The sequence below is a fragment of the Sinocyclocheilus grahami genome, unplaced genomic scaffold (assembly GCF_001515645.1).
Source record: "Sinocyclocheilus grahami isolate Dianchi unplaced genomic scaffold, SAMN03320097.WGS_v1.1 scaffold131.1, whole genome shotgun sequence".
In the NCBI taxonomy this organism is placed as follows: Eukaryota; Metazoa; Chordata; class Actinopteri; order Cypriniformes; family Cyprinidae; genus Sinocyclocheilus; species Sinocyclocheilus grahami.
Genome location: NW_015505310.1, coordinates 808,200 through 820,053, shown reverse-complemented (window position 1 = coordinate 820,053; position 11,854 = coordinate 808,200). Strand labels below are relative to the sequence as shown.

The 11,854-nt window shown below is 36.1% G+C and overlaps 1 pseudogene; it reads left to right on the top strand.

The window, feature by feature from the left end:
• LOC107590667 (disks large homolog 1-like) overlaps positions 1-11,854 on the top strand; it is a 148,350-nt pseudogene that overhangs the window by 110,276 nt on the left and 26,220 nt on the right.

The window sequence follows — 11,854 nt, the reverse complement described above, 5'->3', positions numbered from 1 at the left end:
CCATCAAGTTTTTGTAATAACTTCCGATTGCCGTGTGTGTTTTGGCCATGTATTGTTGATGAAATTAAATATATTATAACCTCTGAGTCAGAGGTTATAAGAGAGAGAGCACAGGCAGACAGCGCTAGAAACTGCTAATGCTTATCAGTAAATCAGTAGAAAATTTATAGAAATGACGATTCTGTCTGAGCTAGGTGATTCTGTCACACATACTAGTGTAAATGTAGCTAACAGATGTGTAATCTGAAGACTATTGGAGCTTTATTAAAACTATTTGCACTGATTTTTTGTTTGTTACATTTTGTTCCTTTGTGCAGTGGCTTTGAGTCTGTATAAACATCAACAAGATGAAAAATAAAACCAAAGTTTTTTTTTTTTAGATAATGTAATCTTGTTCAAATAGATTTAATAAAATTGGTATCGAAAAAAGTATCGTTCAGGAACCGGTATCGAAGTTAAGGTATCGGTATCGATATCGAAAATTTTTGAACGATACCCAGCCCTACATCTGTGGCACGTTTTATTATGAATGCGCAAGCTTTATTTGACGACTTGTGGACTGTTCAACTGCAACACCCGCTGACTGCAATGATACAGCTTGGAATAGCCAGGACAATTTTTAATACAACTCCGACTGGATTCGTCTGAAAGAAGAAAGTCATATACACCTAGGATGCTTCGAGGGTTATACAACACAGGCTAATTATAATTTTTTGGGTGAACTAACCCTTTAAATAAGAAAACTTCAGCATTTACATTTCTGCTTTAGTATGGAAATTTAAAATGGTTTTGCTTGTAAATGCAATATGGACATTTATAAAGCAACAAAATATCTATCTCCTGTAGTGATTGGAAGAAAATATATTACTCTTTGGGGTCAGTAAGATTTTTTAAAATGTTTTTGAAAGAGGCTGCATTTATTTGATCAAAAATACAGTAAAACAGTAATTTTGTGAAGTGTTATAAACATTACTCTTTTGTAGCATTACTGTCACTTGTTACTGTCACTTTAAAGGGGTCATATGATGCTTTTTTAAAGATCATTATTTTGTGTATTTGGTGTAACAGAATATGTTGACATGCTTTAATGTTCAAAAAACACATAATTTTTCAAATACTGTACATTGCTCTCTCGCTTTTTCTCTCTCGCTCTCTCGCTCTCTCGTGCTCTCTCTCTCCCGCGCTCTCTCTCTCTCTCGTGCTCTCTCGCTCGCTCGCGCACACACACACGATGCGCAAAACTCCGCATTTGAACAGTCAATAGCAAATACTTAAACTAATAACAAAACAGTAGCTGATTCAGAAGTAAGTAAAGTCAGAATGACCTCCTCTCCTAGGTTCACGAAACGGTCGTCCATAAAATGCATTGCTGTTCTGTTGTAAGTAATCTTAAAGATTCCTAAATGCATCTACTTTCGGAAGGCCAAATAAAGTGCTTTTGCTTTCGCCTAGAAACACACAGCGTCTCCCTGACATGGCTGCTTCAACACTAACTGCGGTTACTGAAACCACGCCTTCTTTCTTTGCGTGCACATTTGGGCGCATTATGCAAATATTTCCACATAGTGAGGTAGATATGTGGGGGCATGTTAGAACGAGCTGTTTTAGGGGGCGTGGCAGAGTCTTAACTTTGATAAAGAATATCTCTTTGGTTTTGAGACTTTAGTCTTTGCAACTTCAGGGATCTTATCTATGCACAATCAGCTTGTAACTCTCCAAAGAGAAAGGAAAACTTGAAATCGCATCATATGACCCCTTTAAAACAATTCCAGGTGTCCTTTCTGAATAAAAGTATTATTTCTGACACTAACCGACTCCAAACACTACTGTTCAAGTTTAATGTTTAATGTAGCAGTATGGCGCACAGTTTTTATTAAAAAATCTGACTTAATCCTGAAGATTAAGCAGTTTAAAGTCTTCTCTAACTGAGGTTTGGATTTAGTGTGAATTAATTAGCATGTGGACAGTAAATATGATTCCCCTCCTCATGTAAATTTGATCTCTTCCTCACGTTATTTACTGGAAAAGTTTCTAATAGTTTTCAGTGACTTACTCCTGATAATAATAGTATATGCTATAGCCGTTATTATAGAAAATCCTCAGTGTAGTAACCAGAAATCACATTATTTTCTGTATAGAACTGCTGCTCTGTTATGCCATGTGAAAACACAATGCAACTCTTGTGCTGCTTCCCTTACATGTAGCTTGGATTACAATGATAGATAATTTGTTTATGCACCAATTTAGTGTTTTGATTGATTGTACGTCGAAGAACACTTTATCATTGGTATTTATGCCTTTTTTGGACTGTTTAGTCAGTGTTCTCCCTCGTTCTCTCTGTACAGAGTTAATGACTGTATACTGCGGGTAAATGATGTAGATGTGAGAGACATAACTCACAGCAATGCTGTGGAGGCACTGAAGGAGGCAGGCTGCATCGTCAGACTGTACGTCAGAAGAAGAAAAGCTGTCACAGAAAAAATAATGGATGTAAAGCTGGTAAAAGGTCCTAAAGGTAAAGGCGTCTGTTATCTAAAGATTCCAAAATGAGGCATGCTATGTTGTGATATTTAATCATTATAATTCATGTTAGGAAATGGTTTAGCAAATGGTTTACTCTGACCTCTGACAGGTCTAGGTTTCAGTATAGCTGGAGGAGTTGGAAACCAACATATTCCTGGGGACAACAGTATTTATATCACCAAAATCATTGAGGGAGGAGCGGCCCACAAAGATGGACGGCTACAGACTGGAGATAAACTTATGGCTGTAAGTAAAACGTTAACTTTTCTATTACCTATATATTTACTAAATAACATTAGAAGCATCATTTTACATTGAAAATTTAGGAAATTAAAATTTTTAAGAGCACTTTGTTTAACGAGATGTTACAACCTATTTATTTAGAGCTTGTGCAGTTGCCTTTTATTGTTAAATATTCCTCTACAATTTTTTTTAAGCTGTCAATTTCAACCTTTAGTGGAACTGACAGAGTTGCATATGGCAGAATGCAATTATACAATAGTTCATGTTTAAAGGAATAGTTCACCCAAAAATTAAGCTAATGTTAATCACTGTTACTGAATCGCGACTTAAATTTAGTTGACATTAGGTGAACTGACCTTTAATTAGTCCTATTGTAATCTGACTATATATATACTGTATATTTATATATATATATATATATAAGGATCAGTGTTGGGCAAGTTACTTCCAAAATGTAATACATTATATATTACTAGTTAATGTCTTTTAAAAGTAATTGGTTACATTACAATATTACTGTCTCTGAATTGTAATGCGTTACACTACTTTTGAGTTACTTTCACCAAAATATCCACAAGTATTACAAAATGCCAAAATGTAGTTTATTGCTGCTCATTCTACATCCAGTGGAGGGTAATGTGGTAGGTCTATAATAGCATAAAATTATAAAATAATTTTTAGATACCAGTATAGGTCTACATTAATGTTATGTTGTAGCCTAGGTTAAACACAGGTAAGCACAAACCGCATTATTACATTCATAAATACACTTGTAAATAAAGCGAAATGTTATAATGTACAAACAATAAACACAGTACCTAGCCTATAGGCTATTTTGAATGGTTTCAGAAGAAAACAAGAATGAAAAATACAAGTTGCTAAACAAGCCAAAACGAATTAGGCTGGTTAATTCAATGCGAAACTGAAAGAAAATGGCGTTTTTGCGCAGCCTACCTCTCTCATTCGGCATTAATCCAATTAAATGTGTCCATATTTGCGATGTATTTGAATGCAAAACTATTATTTATTATGTAAACCAGGCTTACTTAACTTAAGCACTTAAAAAAACATCCTCTTCACATGAGCAAATGTGTTTGGCCCGAGCTCAGGCTGAACGGCACGGATTGTACGCAGTACGCACTATTTAAATTAACCAGTGTATCTATACGTTTGGTTGACTGTATTTTACTCTGATAATGAACAGGCTGCAACGTTTGCAATGCTGTATGTGTGTGCGTGAGGCGCCGGCGCGATCGAACAGCGGAAACAAACAACAAAAAAATACTCAATCATTTTTGGTCATACAGATCATTCGAAACTGCAATGTGTTTACTTTATTTCTATTGTCTCGGTTTCCTTTCCGTGAACTTTTGTAGAGCACCGCGCCACACAAATAGAACCAAACTCAGCAGCATATCTCTGTCTTTTCCTTTCGTTTTGTTAATCTGTTAATTAGGCTATTTAAGTCAAATATTTCGCATATTCATTCTTTTTATAGACTATGATTTAATAAAAACAGATTTTGTTATTTTTAGTTAAACTTATTTTTGTTGCTTGTCTGTGCTGCGCTCGTCCGCCGCCTTTTTTCTCTTCTCCGACCCCGCAGCTCTCTCCGATAACTCGTGCTATTTCTCCATGTTGAGAGTTTGGTGTCGCACATATTGCACCTGACTATGCATTCTTATCCTTTTCTCCGACAAACTGAAAATAAGAGTGTGTCCATCTCACAAATGTAGAATCCGTCTCTGCAGTCATCTCAACCATCTAATTCCAGCAACAGGAAATAGACAAACATTGCATTTGATCAGTTCATGTATTCCATGGAAATCAAACGTATGTCCTTGCTAGCTCTATTCTCTGGTGTTTAAGCTACATTGTGCTTATGTTGTTATTTTGGTTACACTTTATTTGGGAACACTTTATTTTAAGGTATCCTTGTTCCACGTTACGTGTACTTGCTATTATAATAACAATAAATTATGCATAATTATATGCAAATAACCTTAAGCCAAACCCTAATCCTAACCCTAACCATATACACTGAAACATTTTTTACTTTTTTTTTTTAAGGTAAGTGGTTGCAAACTATTTATTTTAGCTACATTTCACACCTTAAAATAAAGTGTAAACCTTTATTTTTATGTTTCCTTTTTACAGTGTAATCTCACAAGTAATAAGTGAAATTAATTAAAGGTGCAGTAGGAGATCTTGGAACTTTAGCCTGATAGCACTGAAAGCGAATGTCCCACCCTCCCTGCAATCGCCGTCCAAAGCCACGCCCCCTCGCCCCCTATACGCGCACTCACAGACCAGATTACCAGAGACAATATTACTACAATAGGCTACATCAGCGGTTCCCAATTCCAGCCCATGTTCCGAAGTGAAGTAAACTTCAACGTATTTCCCGATGTTTGCCTGCCATCCTCGCTCTGTCTGCACAGCGTGCGTGAACGCGCTGATGACGTGTCCTGTCTGCGCAAACAGGGTGCGCAGAGGTATGCAGATACATAAGTTGACAGGCAGGTAGGAAAGCTTATTAAAACGCTCGGACCGAGCGTTTTGATTGGACGAACATTTCTTTGTCCTACGCCTTCCACAAAATATATAAATACAGATGAAAATACATTTAGACCACTTAACTTAATGATTGCTATCGGGATGTGAAGAGACTTTCAACCAGCATAACAAAAAATGTTTCTGAAGACAATCACCTATTACACCTTTAACTACATGTATTTACTTTATTAGGGTTTAGTGTTAGTTGATTTTAACTGTGCATAATGTACTACAGAATTGATTTTATTATTATAGTAAATGCATGTAAAGTGTGACAAGGACACATTAAAATAGAAAGTGGTAGCATAATTTTTTTTGAAGGGACTTTTGAAGAATCTTTTACTACTCTCTGTCTTTATAAGACTTTGAATATAGCGCACAGGTCATATGGACTGTGTTTATGGAACATTTATGGGGTTCTTTTGGTCCTTTTTGGAGCTTGATGTGAAAACTTAATACCTTTATTCAGCAAGGATGCTTTAAATTGATCAAAAATGACAGTAAAGACATTTAGCCTATAATGTTGCAAAAGATTTATTTATCAAATCAATGTCGTTCTCTTGAACTTTCTATTCATCAAAGAATTCTGAAAAAGATGGATTAAAAGTATTAAGCAACACAACTGTTTTTAATATTGATAATAATAAGAAATGTTACTTGAGCTCTAAATCAGCATATTTGAATGATTTCTGAAGGATTATGTGACACTGAAGACTAAAGTAAAAATTTGGCCTTATCATCCCAGGAATAAATTGCATTTTAAAATATATTAAAATAGAAAACAGTTGTTGTAAATTGTAATAATATTTCACAATAGTACCTCCTCTTTTGAAAGTCGCTTCGGATAATAGTGCATTGATGTAAATCTAATTTTTGGTGAAATAAATGCAGCCTTGGTGAGCATAAAACTTGGTGAGGAAAAAAAAATACTTACTTACCCCAAACTTTTGAACAGCAGTGTTTAGTATACAAGAGAGCTGATTTACAAGAAAAGCAGATTGTGTGCAAAGAGGGAGTGATCAATTATGATTTTACTTTTACACAGCAAGTTTTTTTTTCTTCAGCAGTTTTAGTCTTTGGCTTGTCTGTACATGTAATTCTTTACATTATTACATATGAGTGATGCGATTGTATGTCCTGACCTCTATGAACATTGTCAAATGAGTTTTCATCATTACGCCAATAACATCATATCTTTTGTGTTTTGGTTTTTCAGCCTATTCCCAGCACATGGACAACCATATCAGCACCCAAAGCTATCTGAGTCAGCCATTAACCCCCGCCACCCCACCTCGGTACTCTCCTATCTCAAAAGGCATGCTGGGAGATGATGAGATCACAAGGTGAGCCTTTGCCCTCCCCATTTCTTTGTCTTCATGATCATGATATCCTTTTGCCATAATTTTACTTTTGATGGCTTTTGGTTCAGAGGTCGTCTGTGCAGTTCCTATCGTTCCAATTACGATTCCTTGACCTTGCGAAGTGAAATGGTCATGTGTTTCAAATGAAAGTTGTTACAGATCATGACTTGCTTTTAAACTGTTTTTATGCAGACATATCCTTTGACCTCACTCATTCTCATTATTTTTACTCTCATCACATATTCAAGGGCTGTTTTTAGTTTTCCGACACGTCTTTTCTCTGTATCATCCTCCTGAATTTTGGAAGATAATGCTATATAAGTTTCATTACATGTAGTTTGGTGTGAAGACAGCTCTATAATTTTGAATAGATATGAGGTTCAAATAGAATAGCATTTCTCTACACATAAGATAAGCTGCCCAAGGTTAATGGAATTTTTAGTACAAGCTTTATATCTGCATAATGGGTCTGGCTTTTTAAACTACAAAACAGATTATATAGAACACTCATGCACAACACCTCACATTAGTCTTGGAAGTTGTTAGTAGTTTGTCTGGCCTCATTCTGCTGTTACTGCCCTTATGAAAGTCTTATCAGGTTTTTGGGATTATTCCCTGTTACTGAGGTTGAAGAATTTTTTGTTATGGCTAGCCATGTGAGGAATATTGCACACAACAATGTAGGGCTGTGCAATTAATCGAAAAACAGTTTAGATTTCGATTTTGGCCTTCAACGATTATGAAAATACAATAATCACGATAAAATGATTATTGCGCCCCATTCCGCCTCCTTTCCAGCGCTGCGCTTTCGTTCCTCCATAAAAGCCCAATTTTATGTGTAAATCAGTAAAATCATGTAACGCGACTTTTGCAAAATGGGACGTGCTTGATTTAAGTATATTAGATTTATTCATGTTTTTAAAAGCACTAAAAAGAACTTGCACTTCCTCAGGAAGATATATGCGCTCAGAGACAGAACACATAAGAACAATTATGATCTTTGCCATAATCGAGCAGCCCTACAACAATGACTTGAACTCAAATGACTATAAACTCAACTTTTAACTTTATCAAACTTGCCAATTGTACTTTGATTGGCTGGCTGCTGCATAATATTGTATGTGTGCTATAGGTAAATGGGGTGGACCTCCGCAGTGCAACGCACGAACAGGCAGCTGCAGCACTGAAGAATGCCGGACAGACTGTCACCATCGTGGCTCAGTACAGACCTGAAGGTAGGCAGTTCCTCTCACAATATTTCAGACAGACCAGTATGTTTCAATGTTAACAATAATAAATAAAATAACATTCTTATTGCATGATTCCATTTAGAACTGGATTTCTGGGCCTTTCCTTTGTGACCGCTTCAGTCCTTTTGTTTATTTCAGTTGATTATATAAGGGTCTGTCATGTTTCATTCTGATACCACCAAATGTAGCCTACACTTGATTCAAGCCTAAATCTCATAAACTTACTTTTATACTAATGAATTTCCACACTTTGCTTCAAATTTGTGTTTCCCCACAGCTATTTTATTAGAGAGAATCTCTTTTGACACAAACTCTAGCTTTTAGCTGAAAAACGTGATTAGATGCAGCATAGCATACTACAAATGCTTATTTGTTTATAGCTGGGCATGGCAGAAAACCATTTCATGGATGGTGGACTGTGATAATGGGAAGAAACTCAGTTGCAGTGACACTGTGGCTCTGATAGAAAACCTGTCATTTGTGTTTAATAGTATATTTAATAGTGTATTTAAAGTCAATATGAAATGCCATTCGCAACCCATTTTTATTCCATAATCTGATATTGCAACATGACATTGGGCAAAAAAAAATGTTGGGTGGGACTTGATTTATTTATTTGACAAAATATAGTATGCACAGTAATATTGTGAAATATAATTATTTTTTACATTTGGATTATATGTTTTACATTATTACTTTTTCTGTAATGCCAAATTTGATTTTTTTTTCACAATTCTTTCATTTAAAATAGAAATTTATTAGCATTTATTTGAAATAAAATATTTTGGACTATTATAAATAAATGTCTTTACTTTCCCTTTTGATCAAAACATGACCGCTTCAGTCCTTTTGTTTATTTCAGTTGATTATATAAGGGTCTGTCATGTTTCATTCTGATACCACCAAATGTAGCCTACACTTGATTCAAGCCGAAATCTCATAAACTTACTTTTATACTAATGAATTTCCACACTTTGCTTCAGATTTGTGTTTCCCCACAGCTATTTTATTAGAGAGAATCTCTTTTGACACAAACTCTAGCTTTTAGCTGAAAAAGGTGATTAGATGCAGCATAGCATACTACAAATACTTATTTGTTTATAGCTGGGCATGGCAGAAAACCATTTCATGGATGGTGGACTGTGATAATGGGAAGAAACTCAGTTGCAGTGACACTGTGGCTCTGATAGAAAACCTGTCATTTGTGTTTAATAGTATATTTAATAGTGTATTTAAAGTCAACATGAAATGCCATTCGCAACCCATTTTTATTCCATAATCTGATATTGCAACATGACATTGGGCAGAAAAAAAATGTTGGGTGGGACTTGATTTATTTATTTGACAAAATATAGTATGCACAGTAATATTGTGAAATATAATTATTTTTTACATTTGGATTATATGTTTTACATTATTACTTTTTCTGTAATGCCAAATTATTAGCATTTATTTGAAATAAAATCTTTTGGACTATTATAAATAAATGTCTTTACTTTCCCTTTTGATCAATTGAATGCATCTCTGCTGAATAAAAGTCTCAATTTCTTGAGAAATAAAAAAAAAATCTTACTGACCCCACCGTTTTGAAATAAGGATAATGATTTCATGTACATGTAAGTGATAATGTTCACAGTTCGCTGTATGGTGTTGTGGTCGTGACTCATAGCGGCGGCTTCACCCTGAGGAGTAGAGTCCAGCCTGGCCGTTCTTTCCTTCGGCTCGGCAGGCCTGGCTGCAGTGTTTATTAAAATACCAATGGGGTAGTGATGACCCTCAGAGCTTTGGCTGGAGATAGTCTGAGAGGGTCTAAATTAAGCTTGTGGACAGGTCTGTGTGTGTATGTGTGATCTGAGCTCCTTTCACACCCCTAGCGAGTGTATGTGTGTTTATGTAGCATCTTCTCTGTTTGGTGAAAGCTGTTGTCTTAGCGTGGCTCCTGAGCCTAGCTTCCTGTACCCATCACGCTCCTCCGTTCACGGCCAGCACAGAGCAGCTCTGCCCTTTAGCTTGGCTTTCATTAGGAGAACGTTCCACAATCAGTTCTCTTCATCACGCGGCATAGACTGCAGAGAAACAGAAGATTCTGAGCTCCTCAGTACCTGACCTGCCTTTTACTTGTTGATTTTATAAGCAACTACAAGCAACCCCTTACAAAAATTAACCATGGTTTTACTAAAAATAAGACCAAAAAAACATGGTTACTATAGTTAAATCATGGTAACCACAAATTAGCCATGATCTTGCTACACTAACCATAGTTTAACCATGGAATTTGTAGTAAAACTGTGGTTATACAAATGGTAATCAATAGACCAAAAAAACATGCTTACACATGCTTTCTGGCTGCTAAATTTGTCCAAACATCTATTTTGGGTTGTTTCTGTTTCATTTAACAATTTTTTTTCTTTTAATTAAAAAGATAAATGTTCATTAGGTTTTTCCCAATTTTCTTTAAATTATAGCTACTTTGTACTGTTGTTTAAATTTATCTAACATGCTTCACAATTGATATGTTTATTTATTTATATGTTGGCTTGACAATGTTCTGGAACATGCTAGCCACATGTTAATACACCTTAGCAAGTGCTAGCATTGTTAAAACGTGCTGACAAGATGCCAATGACTTGTTAAAATATGCTAGCAGTGTGCTAGCAACAGGTAAAACATGCTAGAGAGATGTTGATAACATGTTTCTAGCATGTTAAAGCATGCTAACAACATGCTAAAACATGTTTATTACCAAAAAGTTAAACTTTCTTTGCACAAAATGTAATTTCTCATTCCTTCCTTTTGTTTTAGTTTTTTAAATATTACATGGACATTTTTGAGATTTTTGAGATTTACATGTTTGAGATTTACCCGTTTGATTTACCCAAATGTTTGTTTAAAATTTTAGCATAGCATAGCATTTCCATAGCATAGTCTCTCATCTTCCCTTGATAGTTGTTGATGAGTCAGTGTAGCTTTCCTAAAAATAAAAAAAAATACAACAAAGGCACACCTACTGTCATCATCATCTTGAGTTACAGTGCGGGTGTCAGTTTGCAAAGTCTCATCTCTGCTTTGCAGAAGAGAAAGTTGCTCTTCTCTACAGAGAAATGACGACCTCCATGTGAATCTGTATGTTGTTGTTGTCATCCCTTTTCCATGCCAGACATCTCATCAACATGCTCTTCTGCCCAGTATTCAGTCAGCAAGATGAAGATTGGTTGTGCCCAATCAGGCGGCCACAGGTGCGAGCAGGGTTCAGGCAGCTCCCTGTGGGGAGAATGAGCTGAGATTAGATCCAACTCCCTCTGCTCTCCATATGCAGTGTGTGACAACATGCATAATAAAGCATTGGAAAGCACAGATGCAGCACTCACTTTGACCAATGGCTGCTGAAGAACTGCTGAGGGAGGACCTTGTCAACTCTCCAGGGCTTCTCATAGTGAATAAGTCAGTGCTGCGTGGTGTTTTCCATTAAGTGCAATAACCAGAGGATGCTTTAGATATCTAACTAAAGAACAGATGTTGTGGTGTAATGATTTAACTGCGACGCAGTCATTCCAGAGCCTCCATTTTTTGACATGAGAAACAAATGGCATTAAATGTTCACTGATGGTGGTGTTTGGATAGGAAATGAAACCCCTTAGGGCTAGACTGCTTTGATCAGAGGGATTTAACGGCTCTGAGAATCTGTGCTGGAGCTTAAAGACATCAGTGTCTGACACACACACACACACACACACTCTCACTCACTCACTCACACAGCTGGGCTAAGCACAAGTCCTGCTTCAATGACATGCCCTCCAGTTATTTACAGAATTAAGGAGAAATGTACCCATTTCACTTACCTCAACAAACAAAGAAACAAACGCTATTTACTTTGGGACCACACAAAATGAAAACAGTGTTTGATTCAGATATTTCCAATCA